At 38.9% G+C, this 16,984-nt stretch overlaps 1 protein-coding gene across 1 annotated transcript in view; it reads right to left on the bottom strand.

The window, feature by feature from the left end:
• SERPINE2 (serpin family E member 2) overlaps nt 1-6,636 on the bottom strand; it is a 29,956-nt gene extending 23,320 nt beyond the window's left edge. The window contains exon 1 of the mRNA XM_070945080.1: nt 6,580-6,636. The gene's annotated coding sequence lies outside the window, so the exon portion shown is untranslated. The remainder of the gene's footprint in view (nt 1-6,579) is intronic.
• Nucleotides 6,637-16,984: the final 10,348 nt, after the last annotated feature.

Below are 16,984 nucleotides of genomic sequence, written 5' to 3'. Positions count from 1 at the left end.
GACACAGTTACCTACAATGTAATATACTTAATTAAAATTGAGTACGGAGTTAAATCCAGAAGTTAGAATGATACTGTACATAATACTTTACATTTTATAAAGGCTACATTTTTAGTTCTCAAGGTATTCCAATGTATTTATTCATTTAAAATTACCAAAACTTTCAAAACATTCACCCAGACTTCCATTAGGCTACCAAAGTTAATACATTACTGTCCACAAATACAAGGGGTATGACAAAATTGCACCTATAAAGTTCAACAAATTTGCTTAAAAAATTTGCTTTGGGGCCAAAATATACACAAAGTTTTGAACAAATTGTAAATAAATTTTACTTGTTTTAATTCATGCCTATCGTTTGTTCATATTATCTTGAATTATTCAGATGGACTGTAAACCTCTTTTTGGGGGAAATGTTCTGTTTCCAGAGCATGTATTTTGTCACTGACCTAATTCTTAATTCCGAGCAGTTTCTGAAAGGATGTTGTCAGCAACTACTCATTAGAGAGCCAAATGCTTTGGCAAGCTTTAACTAGGATAGACATTCCACTTCCAGAATGGAGTGAACAAAAGGTTCATCCCATTTCCGATTGTTTAAATTCCCACTGAAAGAAAAGTCACTCAGTTCAGTACAGGTGAGAAATCTAAAGAGACAAGTAGGAAAAAAAAGTGATTCCATTTGACACAAATGTACTCCCATACCTGATTAAGAAAAATGCATTCAACCCACATTGACATGTGTCAGCATTTGCTGTGCCTTCAAGATGTTGTTTTCAAGTATTACATTTTAGGTAAGCTTAAGTTCTTAACCACAATGTAATTAGCTTGTGTTTTTCTGTTTGAGAAGCACACACAAATTATTGGCATGTTCTTTTAGAAAATAAATACAAATATTTCAAACTTCAGGTATTAGTATTCAAGCAATGTTTTCTATTCTCTCAAGTTGATAACTTTCCCAACTTTCCAACTATACTTAGATTCAGTAGTACAATGCTTATTATCAAACTCAAACACTACAACCGATAAAACTATTTGCAAATAAACAATTTTCCAATTTCTTAGCATTCTATGCAAATAGTAATTTTTAACATGTATTTTTAAGATGTTTTAAAATCATACAAAGTTACCTATATAAACTGGTACAGATTAGACTATATCAGTGATGGCTAACCTTTTCTGGACTGAGTGGCCAAAGCATGTGCGCCTGAACCCCCAAAATGCAATGTGCATGCATTCCCTTTGCATGTGTGCATGGCTCCCTGCATGTGCCCTGCCCATGCACATGTGCCCCCCATGCATGTGCATCCCCCGCATGTGCCCTGCCCCCGCACATGTGCACGCTCCCCCGCATGCACCCCGCACGTGCATGCACCCCGCACATGCATGCATGGCAGAGACCCAAAACCAGCTGGCCAGCGGGAGGCCCGCTCACATGCACAACAGAGCTGAACTGGGGAAACGGCTCGCATGCCATAGGTTCTCCATCACGGGACATATAATTACAATGCATTTTTCATTCTGTGATACTAAGTACCACATGGACCTTCCAGAGACATAATAATATTAAGGCTACAAACATCTGTTTTATTCTAAATGTATCTTAACAAAGTCCAATACCAAGAAAACTACTGTGTTTAGAGGTGTTGTTAGAGGGATTAAGAGAAACCAAGTCTACCATGTAATAGCTTTATTCATTAATTTATTAAAACAACTTTAAGTACGCAATAGGATTTCAACTAGAAATTGGAGTCATTTGGAGAAAGTCTGTGGTATCACAGTGGTTAGAATGCAGTATTGCAGGGTAACTCTGCTTACTGCCAAGAGTTCGATTCCTTTGATCCTGACCAGCTCAAGGTTGACTCAGACTTCCATCCTTCTGAGGTTGGTAAAATGAGGATCCAGATTGTTGGGGGCAATATGCTGACTCTGTAAACTACTTAGAGAGAGCTGTAAAGCACTGGGAAGGGATAGATATGCCTAAATGTTATTGCTCTGCTATTAAAAAACCAGCACTCAGCATGACTAAATCCGAGTCAGGAAGAATTGCTGCAATGCGGGAGATTCATTGTTGCAATAGGAATAGGAATTGTGACTTTTAGGATGCTGATATCATAACCTGTGTCCCATATGAGCCTGCATAGACCCTTGATGTTCCTCACTTACAACAAATCACAGGTGTCTTCAGATGAGGAAATAAGCAAACTCTTGCTTCCAGATGAGGTTAAGTTCTTCCCAATTGCAGAAATGTAAGAAAAATGGAAAAGGGCAAGTAAATACACACTGGAAGATGAGATTGCAAATATTATTGTGGAAACTAATAATCTGCATTTATTTTCAAGGGTGTTCTGACTTAGCAAAGTGAAGAGATGCACAGGGTTAAATTGTGAAAAGGCAAAACATACAGATGACATCTAATAAATCCAATGGCAACACCAAGATTTGGTACCCAGGTTATGTTCTGGTGTATATGATCAATACAATCATATTTCTATATTTTCATAGTGATTAACCAAATTATGGTTCAGTATTACTTGTGAACACAGTTTATTTCTATCTAATGAATTGTTAGGTCACAGCTGGAATATTGTGGGCATTTCTGTCACTGCGTCTCAAAAAGGATACGGTGGAGATTGATTGATTGATTGATTGATTAGATTTGTTTGTGGACTTAGATAAATTTGCTGAATTAGAGAGGGTTCAGACTTCAACAAAGATGACCAAGGAGGCTAGAGCAACCTCCCTAAGAGGAAAGAGTGTAAAATTTGAGATTTTTTTTAATATAGAAAGTAAGTGAATGAGAGAGTTAAAGAGTACAAAAGTTTGCATGGTATAGATAAAATAGCCGAGAAGTTAATTTCCCCTTCCCAGATTAGTAGAATTGAGTTCAACCAATAAAATTGAATCCTGGAAGAACAAAAAAAATTTAAAACAACATATAATTAAACTTTGGAATCTGCTACCATGAGATGTAGAGCTATCAGCCTGGCTGGCTTAAAAAAAAAGGGTTGGACCAATTCCTGAAAGTCACAGGAAAGAAAGTCTTGATGTCACCATGGCTACCTGTAAAGACCATTTGTTGGGAGATTTGTGGGTTTCCTTGTACAGTTTGGTTGGCCACTCTGAGAACAGGCAGATGGATTAGATGGGCCAGCCATTCAATCCAACAGGTCTCTGCTTATATTCATTTGTTACCTGTTGCAATTGAATAAAGCTATATATTTTCCCAGTTGCCAAATCAGATGCATTGACAGCAATTACTGACCCCAGTTCTTCATCAGTCCAAAGATGCTGTAGGCTCTGCTTGTTTTAAGTTTTCTACAAACTGAATCTAACCTTGGTGACTTGCTCAATACCTACTGACTATCTCACAGAATTTTCTCACAGGACTGGCATTGAGACCTTTCCTAATAGATTATGGAGTTTCACAAACTACAATACCCTTCATACAAAGCTCTTCCATACTGAGCTGGCCTGACAGTGATCATTTCCTGGGAATTTTAATCTTCCAGGTACCTGACAAATTTCTTGTCCTAAGCCTTGTAACTATGGAATAAAATGGACTCTACTCTACTTGGATTAAGTGGATTATCATAACAGGAAGAAACACATACTAAAATCTGAAATTCTGAGTCAGCACATCAAAATTATAAGAACTAACAGTTCAGATGAGTCAATTATTTGCCACTGCTCTAATCTACTTCAGTGACTCCAGCCTATTCCTGGATCATCCTCAGTCCCAAAAGGTATTTCAATCAAATTGCTAGTTTGGTTTACATTGCCTGGAAGCAAAGGAAGGCTTGATTTGGCTTTTTAATAAATATCAGGAATACTCTGCAGCCATGTCCTATTAGCAATGTAAGAATGCAGAGAAGGCATTATAAGCAATTGCTTTGTGGGAAGACAAGAGAAACGGTCAGAACTTTCTGATAGTAGCCACTCAAGCAGGAAACTCCACTCCACTCTGGCAACTCCATCATTAAAACATCCACTTTGCCCCATTTTTACAACTCCATTTAAGATCCGAGAGACATATTTTAGTTCTCTTAACACATAAATAAAAAAACCAAATCAAATTGATCTGAATATCTCTTCCCGATAGCTACCAGTAACAACTCCAGAAATTAAAAAAATAAGTTTAGCAATCTAAACCATAAAACACCCCAAGCAATGATAACCTAATAGCGGAACTGTAAGAACTTAGAATGGTAGACCCAGTATCAGTCACCCTTTTTTCATTGCAAAAGTCCCAGAACATTGGGGCACAGCAATAATAATCACTATAACAGTGAGAAGAAAATTGAATGACCATCCAATTAGTTTATAGAAGATCATCTGTACACCAAACATCTGAAGACAAAATTGTTGGACTGGCCAAAAACATTTATTGAAGAATTAGGAATAATTGTGTAAAAAAGAGAAAGTCCTAGTATTCTTGTTAAATGATCACAAAGTTGAGCAAACCAATATTTTCAAATACCTCTTAGAAGCACTTTTCAAGTCTCTGATGAGAGAAGGGCTCATTCAGACCATGTAGTCTAGAATGCAGCCATATCAAATTTTCCATTGATCAAGGGATGCCATACTAATCCTTGATGCTTTAAAGTTATTCTATGCCCAGGTGTGCTCTCAGCGCCCTAATGGTTCTCAGCTAGGCCCTATGGGAACTACTCAAAAACTGCTATCTAAAATTCTACAAAGTATCATTCAAATTTCCACCCGGTGTCTCAAATATAGTTCTCCAGAAGACCGGTGTAAATAAGATTGAAATAAATATTCAGCTTTTCATTTATTGACTATAGGTAAATTTCTGCTCATAGACTTGACCTCTCTGACAGATCATTTTAATGCAATATGGAGAAGGGATCTACTTGAAAAGCTACAAGTGTATTGAGTCTCTGAGGAAGTTCTCCTATTCCTAGATTAAAAGCATACTAAAAAGGTACCCAGAACCCAGTGGACACAGAAAAACAACTAGATCAGTATCAACTATCCAGAGGTTTTCTTAAGTTGATCTTCTTCACTCAGACCTGCGGGATATATAAATTCCATTTGTTTCCAAGTTGAGGAAGTTTTGAACTACAGGTAATTGCACTAAATCACTTAGTAATTTAATGTTTAAGGGTTAATGCTCTGCTTTCCCTGTACTTGATGGCAGGTATATTCTGTCTATGTGAGTATATAAGTAAATATCCTGTGGTTTCTGATTGTGTCTTTGTGATGTAGATGCTGCTGGATATACATACAGGGAGTCTACAGGGATTCCAGGGTTCCTTTTATTTGCCCTGATATAACAAATCCCCCTGCACACAGAGATGCTTTTTACATGCAAATCTTCCTCTTGGACCAGACAGATCTATTTCTTTGGCTGCTGCTAAATTCTGCCATACAGCTACTAAATCTAGGCAGGAACTAACAACTTCCAAGGATAATATTTTCCAGACTCCTGCCATTTAGCTCTGTCTATGGATCGGACAAAGTCTCCGTTATAAAAAACACCAGGATTTTACTATTCATTTTAAAATTATTCTTAGCTCAAATTGCTAAGAGCTTGTCGATCGAAAGGTTGGCAGTTCAGCGGTTCGAATCCCTAGTGCCGCGTAACAGGGTGAGTTCCCCTTAACTTGTCCCAGCTTCTGCCAACCTAGCACGTAAAAAATTCAAGTAGAAAAATAGGGACCACCTTCAGTGGGAAGGTAACAGCGTTTCGGGCGCCTTTGGCGTTTAGTCATGCCGGCCACATGACCACTGGTCTTCCGACAGCGCTGGCTCTTTGGCTTTGAGACGGAGATAGAGTCGGGAACGACTAGCACATATGTGCGAGGGGAACCTTTACCTTTACTTCTTAGCTCAAATTCTACGTGTTGTTAGTTTAGAATTAAAATAGTACGTTACACCCATAGGCAGAAAGTAATCAGAACGTTTTCTGTGCTGTTGTATAAATCGTTTTGCTTTGTTTTTATCCTTGCTTTTATGCTGGCCCTGGGCCGAAATTAAGAATTACTTGCTTGCCTTCTTGCTTACCAGCCTCAAACGCTTCGCAGTAGCCAACATCCCCCTCTGTTCCATCAGAGGGAGGCTCACTGCCTTGTTCGAAAACTGCAAATTTAACTCCCCAAAGTGCGTGAGAAACACACTTCGCTGCACACACACACACAAACTTTTCAAACCCAAGAGTGATTATGTTCCGCAAACTCAAATTTTGTCCCCACCATTACATTTTCAGCCCATTTGTGCTGGCGGCCAGTCTTAACAGACTCAGAGTTGTCATCCGGCATGCAGGAATTTGAACCAGCCTCTCTTCCCAGCCACGGGCAGCCGGGGCAAAGAAGAGCGGTGAGTGCGCGGGTGGGGGGCCTTTGGGGAGACCCCAGGGAGGGTGGGGTGGAAAGGAAGAAAGGGAAAGGAAGCAGGCCAATCCCGCCCATATGGAAGCCGGAGGGAGGAGAGAAATCCCCTTAGAGCCAGAGGAAGAAACAAAAGAAGGGAGGAGAGGGGGGGGGAAAAGGCGCGCGCTTTGGAAACTCGCTTCCCCGGAGACTCATCCCTGCAAAAGGCAAAACGCTCCCGTTTGAGACCTACCTCGCCTCTAAGCGGCCGGAGAAAAAAAAGCTGCTGCAGCTCCGCCTTGTCCTCCCACCGCTCGGCTCAGCGACTAAAGCGAGCCGCCCCGAATCCGGCATTTATCCCGCCGCGGTCGAGATCGAGAGCGCGCAGAAGCGACCAGGCGGCGCCCACTTCTCGTCCTCGCTCTCCCTCTCCCCTCTCCGCAACCTCCGCCTCCTCCGCTCGACTTTCTCCGCCGCGTTCCAGGCTTTCACTTTCTTCCGCACCAGATCGCGCCGCCAAAAAACGAAAAAAAAAGGGGGGGGGGAGAGAAAAAGAAAAAAGAGGAGGGAAAAAAAAATCTCGCTGGTCCTGATTCCCTTTCCAAGCCAGCAGCCCTCCCCGTCCCGAAAGCACGGCCGCCGTTCGCTCTCCCTTCGCCGTCTCCCCCCCCCCCCTTCCACCCAAGAGAGAAAGCAAGAGGGCGGCTTTGGGCGCCGGCGCCAGAGCCACTTAGCTCTTGTTGGTGTGGCTCTGCTCTGTTTCGCTTACAGGCGGAATTCTTGCCTCGCCCGGTTTTCAGGATGGGTTTGAGAGGTAATTATAGTTTGCTTTCACCGATAGCAACTATATCTTTGAAAAAAAATAAACAGATAGCACCCGTATCTTTTAAAAAAAAAAAAACCTCAAGTGATCTTAACGATGTTTTAAATGAATGGCCCTACAGCCACACAATGTTGTAGTTACGTCCTACACCCGTCCAAGATGCAAGATACGCCGTTTCTTCCATGCTCTCCCGATTTCCCTTCTCTCCCCAGCAGCATAACTTGGCCAGCTGCTCAGTAACGGTTAAAAGGTTTTCCTGTTGAGGTTTTGGTTGGGTTGGGTTGACTCCGCAATTGGTAAACATACCTAATGAAAGTAGAACTAGGCATATGAGAGATAAACTTCCCTTGTGTGTATGAATAATGTTTGTTGGGTATACAGGGAACAGCTGCAGTCATACTAAGCAGAAACAAAATAAGCCAGGAAGGTGTGATGCATGCAAGCACGCTAAATCACGCAAAGGTGGCTTTTTATCAGGTCCGCCTGATTCGCCAGTTGCGTCCCTTTCTGGATCGGGACTCCTTATGCACGGTCACTCATGCCTCGTCACTTCTCGCCTGGACTACTGTAATGCTCTCTACATGGGGCTCCCCTTGAAGAGCACCCGGAGGCTTCAACTGGTCCAAAATGCAGCCACGCGGGTGGTTATGGGAGGGTCATGGCGCTCCCATGTAACACCTCTCCTGCGAGAGCTGCACTGGCTTCCGGTGGTCTTCCGGGTGCGCTTCAAGATATTGGTTACCACCTTTAGAGCGCTCCATGGCTTAGGACCTGGGTATTTACGAGACCATCTTCTGCCACCGATAGCCTCCCACCAGCCAGTACGCTCCCACAGAGAGGGGCTCCTCAGGGTGCGGTAGGTCAAGCAGTGTCGGCTGGTGGCCCCCAGGGGGAGAACCTTCTCTGTGGGGGCACCTGCCCTTTGGAACGAACTCCCCCCGGAGATATGGAGGATTCTGGATGTACGCACTTTCCGCCCTTTCCTCAAGACTTTTATTCCAACAAGCTGGGCTGGCCTAACTCTTTTAATTGCTAATTTTAATTCATTTTTTTAAAAAGGGGATGTTTTAATGTGTAAGGGCCAAATTCATTTAATATGTTTTAAATTGTTTTTAAATTTTATATATTGTTATGTGTTTTATCTGGCTGTTCACCGCCCTGAGTCCTTCGGGAGAAGGGCGGTATATAAATCTAATAAATACAAATACAAATACAAATACAAATAAAGGTCGTGTGTGTCATGCATATGTCATAATTGGTTATTCGAGTTTAGCTAGACAAGGCAAATAAGATTGTCATAGAAGAAATAGAGACTACCCATTTTTGACTCTAGCCTCATCCACTACAAATCTGAGTCCTCTATCAAATATTAATAGTTAACCCTCTGAAAATCCTTCCAAGGGAAGGTAACTGAACAAAGTAAAATGTTCTACACTTCTGTGCATACTGCATTGCATTGCTATATGTGTTGGACTGGAAAATTCAATCCCACCTTCTATCTGTTGAAAGAAGTGATCAAGAGTCGTTGCTTCCCACAACAAATACAACAAATAAATAAATAAAAAATCTTGTTACTTGAATTCATCATTAGACCTAAAATTACAGCTTGAATTTTCATTTGTTCTTACCAAGCAGAATTTAAAGTATATTGCTTGAAGCTGAGCCTTAACAGAGACTGTGATTCCTGTGATTCTGGTATGCAAAACAGAAGGAAAGAGTTGCTAACTACAGGATTCCCAGGCTAGTTGCAATTCATTAAATGCAACAAGTACCCATCGTTGCTCACTTAAAATGAACCACGTAATGCAATGTGTATAAGGCCTCTAAGACCTCCACGACACAATACTTGTATTCCCTGCAGCCATGTTGCGTACATTTTTTCAGACACGCTCAACCAGCCACTCCACTGCTTCCCTTGCCCAGAAAGGTTGCTATGAAGAGCTTGAAATCTGCAACAAATGAAAAAAATAGCATGTCAGCATTTTAGTAATCAAGCACTTCTCTCTGTATTGTAACCATAGTTGCCAACTGCTATGGCAGCTGGAAAGAGGAGGGGGGGGGAGAAACAATGCTACCACCAGTCACCAGAATGAGGGTCCTGAGCCCCAATGATAATGGTTGCCTTGACACCCAGACACAGGGTGATTCAAGAGTTCCTATCAAGAGGAGAATAAACCATCAACAAGGTCAGCAGAATTGCAATACTGCAAAAGGGGGGAAAAATTAGCTTTGCTCTGGCATCAAATTAGCCATGCAGAGCCAGAAAAAAATCAACTTAGCTCTCAAACCCAGTTAATGCTGTGCAGGTTTGGAGCTGCTTCTGCATTGTTGCAAAGAGGCACATCTTTTGACCTGGTTTTATATACTTTTTTGATATCATTCATATATATCCAGGATAAGGTGACTTTGATTTTGTTTTTGTTGAAATGAAGAAGCAACATGTTCCTTCTTGAGGAGATGTTTTGCAGCCTCCTTATCATGTTCTCCATTATTTAGAACAGCCCTAAGAGCCTTGCATGCAGCCTTTGCAAATAATGAAGAAAAGTAAAGCAAGGAAGGACAGGCAATGAATGTGTCATTTTTCTGTTAAAAGTCAGAGCCCCGTGAATCATAGAGCAGCTTTATAAGGTTGCTTTGTTCACCCCTTTGTTAAAGCAAAACACCCCATTGAAGGGCAGAATCCTATTCTATAGTCAGTCATTTGGCCAGTATGTCTTTAAATTCAAGAAGTGCAGCAATGAGGTGGCATTAGCTTAACCTTTTGGTATAAAAGGGAACAACGAAGAAAATTTTTTAAAAAATTACTGTTGGACAAAAATGTTATTGGCGAAAAGACCCTGCAATCTTTCCTACCTGCATTTACATCAGCAACAAAAGAGTTTTGGTTGACATTTTAAGATCTGGCGAGATGTAATTTTTTCTGTGTTAAACTACACTTTACTGAGCAGAAATAGAGACTAGATATTCATCTGCTGTGAGGTACTACAGAATTGTTGAGTTTCTTCTATTTTAAAGCAGGAACTGAAGTCAATCAATGCCAATTGTTCAGGAACAACTGTCATGAAAACCCCCAAAGAAATTTGTTCCGATGTGGGAGTAAAGGAACTCTCAGTTGGGAACATACCGAAAGAGGCTTTTCAGAATGTTTAGTTACCCTGAGGACATCATCTACATATTGGTTGTATGAAGCTCTGCTTATTTGTGTTGCTTTGAAATATCAAATCATTTGTTGGCTCAATTTGATTCAGTATTGCAATGTTTAAGTTAATAAGTGAAAGCCAATAGCTGCATTTTTAGAAACACAGGAATTGTCTTATAACTTTTACTTTATCTACATTAAGCGGCCGTGCTGCTTTAGAATTTCAAGTACCTTATTTTGACAATTAGCTGAAAATGCCTGATATTAAATTTAGGACATGCTGAGTGCAAGGTATGTGTTCTACCACATCAAAGCTAATCTCAGGGACCAGCAATGTCAGTCGTGCACTAAGGTTCATTTCATTCCCTGACCGGAAGCCCATTAGGATTTATCCTCTGAGTTTGTTGTTCCTTTCTGTGCAATGGGTTAGGGTTAGGCTTGTTAGGGGTCATCAGTTTCCTTGTAACTTCTTTCTAGTCAACCTTAGTTGATCTCAGCAACAAAGCAGGTTTGGATTTGGTTAGTATTTGGATGGGAGACTAATAAGAAATACTGATAAAATTGCTAAATGTATCCATTACAAATAGAATTCAATTGGCTAAATGAAGTTTCCAGTCTACAACTTGTTACTTATACTCAAGACCTTCCTCCCCCACAGGAACAAAAACACTTAAAAGGCTCCTGTAACCTGCATGGCCAATTTCAACCCCTCTCCCCACAAGGAGAACTGGCAGAGGGAAATTGAGTTGAAGCTCTCTTCCATGCACAAGGCAGTTGCCATTTTACACAAACTCCCAGAACTCAATTTGCTGTAAATGTACAGTAATTTCCATCGTTTCAATCCATTGTCTGAATCTGACTAGAGTATTTCCAAACTGGTTACTGAAGGATGTAATGCAACTTAACCAGAATAATATGCTTTTTCAAGGATTTGTACTGGTCTTAAACCTGACATAATGTTATGTCTCAAAAAGAAAAGTTATGAATAAATATATTTTATTGGTCATAGTATTTTCTATGTACTCCTCCACAATAGGAGGAAATTAGTTTAAGAACATTCTGTTACACAAATATTGGGTTCACATTGTGTGCTAAGCCATATGGTTGATTTAGCATATTGTGTGAATGGTTTGTATGTGGTACAAATGCAGCCATTTACAAGCTGTAATTTAGTGCAACATGTAGCAAGTGACATATCTTAAACAGTCCCAATAATTAATGGACCTCTAATGCTAACAAACATCTCTAATGGAAGCAGCATCTCTAAAACCACATATTTCCTGTTTCAGGCCTAGACGAAACAATTTCTGCAGAAAGTGGGAATGAGTGTAAAAAAACCCCTAGCGTGGAAGTTGTTTATCCTGAACTTCCTACTTCATATGAGATCAATCCCACCATTATTGCATATTAATGTATGCCTCCTTTTTCACAGGCAATGTAATGATTCCATAATGAAGTCAAATTATGACCAGCAGTGGAGATGCCAGAAATTCTTGAACTATAGTTTTTGATTTTGCTTCTGAAAATCCACATGCTCATTATAATGTTACTTCTATGTAACTCGCACTTGTTATATAAATTATAGCAAAATTTAGGTAATGGTATAACAATGAATTATCCTGTTCAATTGTTCCTCACTGCTCGATAAAACATTTAATTAAGAATTATTTTGACTTTGCACAGAATCGTTAACCTTCCAATAGATTTGTTACTTTTAGTTCTAACACTTGAGCTTCCATTTATCTCATTCTCTCTAGATAGTGCCCTACTTTTAAATTGAATTGGTTTTCAAGCTTGTAACTTTTCCAAGGTCACTTACACTTTGCTTTTCAGTGTTATTTTATTATAACTTTTGGTACATCATTTCATAGTTTTGTCAGAAGGGCTATGTATATCATGAAGGGACTTGTCTTCCTTTAATGGAAAAAAGGTTATAATACTTACTTTTTACTGGATTTTCTAAAATTCTGTGGTAGCTTTTAGGGATGAATGTTGTGGATAAAATCATTGGATTAAATACTTCAAAAAGTGGCAGTTGCATTTACTTATGGGATGTATATGTCATCTCTCTGTTTAAAATGATAACTCAAAGCAGATTAAATTATACAAAGAAACAATGAAAAAAATACATTAACAGGTACCTCAGGGTACCTTCAAGGTTCTGGAAAGTCTCTGAGCCACAAAGGTTATGCTTGGATATTTCTGTACTACTTCTTTATCTTATCTCCTGGGTGCCAGCTTCGCTGTGTGACAAAGTGATAGCAAAGTAAAGGTATAGTATATGTCTCATCTTCTGTTCAGGGTTCCCTCCTGCTTAGAGGGACCCATCTTTATTCAACTGAATAAATGCGTATCAAGGCAAACACTGGGATTCTGTCTTTATTTTACTGAGCTACACCTGAAAACCAGTAGAATACTACTGTGACCTGGATCATTGAGAATCTCCACAGACATATGTAAGTGAAGATCTTCTCATGTCTGCTTAACAGGCAAGTCTTAAAAGAAGGGAATTCTCAGAGGATCAAATCTTCATGGTCAGGCAGGCCTGTAACTGGACAGGCAGATCCTCTGAAAGGATCAGTTGTTTATGGTTTTATAAGTTAAATCCAATACCTTACATTGTATTTGGATGACAAATTAGATCTATGATGGCGAACCTATGGCATGCATGCCACAGGTGGCACACAGAGCCCTCTCTGTGGACACACTGCTTTTCCAGATTCCGTGACACACATGCACGCCGAACAGTTGGTTTGGCTGTGCATATGTGCTGGCTAGTTGCTCTCTTCGACGCATGGGAGCGTTCACATGACAGAACCCAGAAGAGTAGCTGGCCACCGCACGCATGCACACCGGCCAGCTGCTCTCTTCTGGGTTCCAGCACTCCAGTGTGTGCGCATGCGCTCCAGTTTTGGCACTTGGTGCCAAAAAGGTTAACCATCACTGCAACAGACAATCTGTTCAGAACTTTCAGTACTGGCATCTATAATATCAATACATTAAATCAAACTATAGCTGACCTATTATATGTTTATTAGAATGTATATCTTTCCAAGGATCCTTCCACATAGAGGGCTTGGACTGACAAGGAACCTGGGGCCAGACATGACTATTCAGTGAACGTAGGCCAGATGGCCAGCATAAGAAACAGAAAGCAAGCAGTTACAAAAGGGTGAAAAAAAGAAACTGTCTTGGAGAATACTTATCTCTAAAATCAGATACATAACTACAATATTGGGTAGAAGATGTGTTTCACTGTAACTATGGTTGCTTGTGTCTGCAATAAAACATGTTATCTACTGAAGACTTTTGTCTTCCTAAGGGAGAGCCAAATCCCAGAGGAAGAATTATTGCATGGCCCTGGGAGTAACTCCTGAATTACAACTCAGTACAGTAATTTGTCTCCTTCATGTCTGATAGCCAATTTCTGTAGCTTCTTTAAAAATGATATTGAAACTCTGGAAAAGAGAAAACAACGGGACAAATTCTTGATGAGCATGTAGCAAATACATATAACCCAGCTCAAGATGTTTCTGTTATATTATTTTCAAGTCTCTTAAAAATTATCACTCAAGATTTGAGATGTACTAATACCACAGAACTAGCAACAATCAAGTGTTTATAGTACAGTTGTGCAACTATTTAGATTTACCAAAAGTTTTGAGAATAGAATAGAATATAACTTTTTATTGGTCAAGTGTGATTGGACACACAAGGAATTTGTCTTGGTGCATATGCTCTCAGTGTACATGAAAGAAAAGATACGTTCAACAAGAATCATAAGGTACAACACTTAATGATAGTCATAGGGTACAAATAAGCAATCAGGAAACAATATCAATATAAATCGTAAGGATACAAGCAACAAAGTTATAGTCATAAAGTTATAAGTGGAAGGAGATGGTTGGTGGGAACGATGAGAAGATTAAGGCTGCTACTAGGATATAAATATAGTGCCTCTCAGGAGCACCTAGAAACAGTGATGTCTGTTCAATTTGATCATATAAATTAATAAAACCATTTAATCCAATCTTCACATTCAATGGACATTAAAAAACTGCCTGAAAATGTGTATTAAAATATCTATATTAGTACATTTGCAAAGCAAAAAGTATTGCGATATTTGCTGAAGTGCACTATCTCCACAACTGTCCCAGTCCTGCACTTTTGTTGATAGAGAAGTAGAGATTAGGTTGCTTCACTTTGAAATGCATTTTGACTAGAAATGTGGAGCAGCTTCACACAGTACCAACAATGTCACAGAGAAAGTTGCAAATTTATAGTTTGTCAATTGTTTATGACAGTTCAACATTGGTAATAAAGTTTGGACCTATTGAAATATAGCTAGTAGATAATTAACAACAACAACAACAACAACAACAACAACAACAACAACAACAACAACAACAACAACATGAAGTTAGGGAGGGATGGGTTATTGTTAGAAGAGTATGCACAATTTCTAAATCATTAGCCAGATTGTACTATCTGTCAGGTTTATTATTGTTTTATATGGGATGCTGTTCAAACATAACAAAAGGAAGTTCAAAATATTTGATCAGCTTCTAAATGAATGCAACTGAGCCTCCCCAGCCCAATATTTTTGACACACACACAAACATACTGCTCTCATCATGCATTCCAAATGGAAAGTGCAACTGATGTGTAAAGAAACCCAAATGGCACATTAGATGCATATTTTTATTGGAATATAGTCTGGAGCATCAGGAAAATGCTGTTATTGGCAAACTGTTATTGAACAGTTATAGAAATGCTTCCCGAAAGTCAATTAAATTCCAAGAAACATTCCTGCTCTTCTTGGGAATTGCTCAATTAGCCAGAAGCCAAGAGAAGCTATTATTTTTTTCACAGTGTCAGTACAAGTCCTCAGGATGAGATTACTCATTTACGAGCGAATTTACCATATGTTGCTAGAAATTTGAATATACTGGGATTGAATATCGTATTGTTCTGAGAGAGCATGATAGAACTATAATGATCTGCTGAGCATCAATATTAGAAATATTTTTAAAAAAATATTCCAGTGCCACCGGTTCTTATTGTTAATTTGATTTTATAGTCAATGATTAAAGCATATAAACCAAAATAAAAAAGAAAGAGAAATGCTCAGATTAAAACAGCCAACATTAAAAAAATAAAATATATTTAAAAGGGCAGATCAATTTAAAGGTAGAAGCAGATCATCAAAATTGCTAAGCCATTAAACATCTAACAGCTGTGGCAATTGCAACAAATTTAATAACTCTTCTGAAGAACTGTCATTTTAGGGCAGGCATATAATCTCTATTCCAAACTGCTGGGCCGTGGGATAAGTAAAGCATTAATTTACTTAACCACACTTTGTAGGAGAAGCATTGCAATATCATGTGAAAAATTGTTTCTCTTTTCTCCAGTAGACAAGGACAAAGTTGATCTTATGCAGCAACATTATGAAATATTTCTTCTCACAGTGAATATTAAGGACACTGTAGGGGTATATACTGAATTAGGCAGAGGGGATTAACCTACAAAGTGGCTCTTTGGCTGAATTGTGGTAGATGTTTTTTGGTCAAGGTTTCATTGTTTCAGTGCACAATTTAACTGCTTTGGGGCCGTGCTATTAAAGTGAGTATATCTTGTTAATCAATATTATCATGTCCTTTTTTGGATGCCGCATTTTACAATAGACCATACTCAATCTAATCACATTTTTCTTAAAGGAAGGGTTTTATTTCAAATCAGATTAAAGAGGCTATTCAGTCTGCTACATATCCTGCTCATTGCATCCTGATCAGTGCATAAGATAGGCTTTATAGGATAACCACCTCTGTGCTAAATTTCAGGGGTATGATTTTTGAGAATTCCAGGATCTTAAAAAAAGGGGGGGAGGGGAGGGGAGGATTTAGTGACTTCATATCACCAGTTTTCCAAGTAGTCAAGAAAATAGATTCAAATCTCAATAGAAACAGTTTGAACCTATCAGACTAAAATTTATTCCACATGCTATCAACAAACTAGGTGCAAGACTAAAATGGTGAGAAATTTGAAACAGTTGATGTAAAAGGACAATGTTCAGAACTAGAAGAGAGAATATAAAATAGATTTTTGGCAGATGAGGGCAAAAACAGAACATTACATATAAAGAAATTATATGTAAAAACAGCTGAAAAATATAGATGTTTATTTTATTTATTTTGTACATTGCAGTTAGCCAATACAATAGTATTAAACTCATGCATTATCCTAGATTAAAATTAATAAAAGCATCTTTATAATTCAGACCAGGTCCTCTCAGAGGAAGAACTATGAATTAATTATACAGCTTGTGTATTTGTACATGTGTACATCTATAGTATATGTACATACTACAATACAGTAGTATGTTCACATTTCTTTTAGAAGATCAGTTCTTAGGGAGAATTTCCATTCTATTGCATGACGTTGCTAATGTTTACTGTAGAGAGACTACATAAAAAGCAATTGTGGCACTGAATGATTATCTGACTACCTGTGTCTCAATTTTGCTTCCAATGAATCAATAATATACTTCTAACTCTATAAAAACTTCAGTATTTGTTTTGACATTAATCATTTTGACAAATTTAAGTGCGAAAATCATTCACAGTGCCTTTAAATTTGGTTTGTACTATTGGAACAAACAAAAGTATTAAGCACATTTTCCTTCCTTGTTCATTT

The sequence above is a fragment of the Pituophis catenifer genome, unplaced genomic scaffold, assembly GCF_029215685.1.
Source record: "Pituophis catenifer annectens isolate HBS135680 unplaced genomic scaffold, rPitCat1.0.hap2 SCAF_6, whole genome shotgun sequence".
Lineage (NCBI taxonomy): Eukaryota > Metazoa > Chordata > Lepidosauria > Squamata > Colubridae > Pituophis > Pituophis catenifer.
The sequence above is the reverse complement of the archived record's forward strand: the minus strand, read 5'-3'. Positions and strand labels throughout refer to the sequence as shown.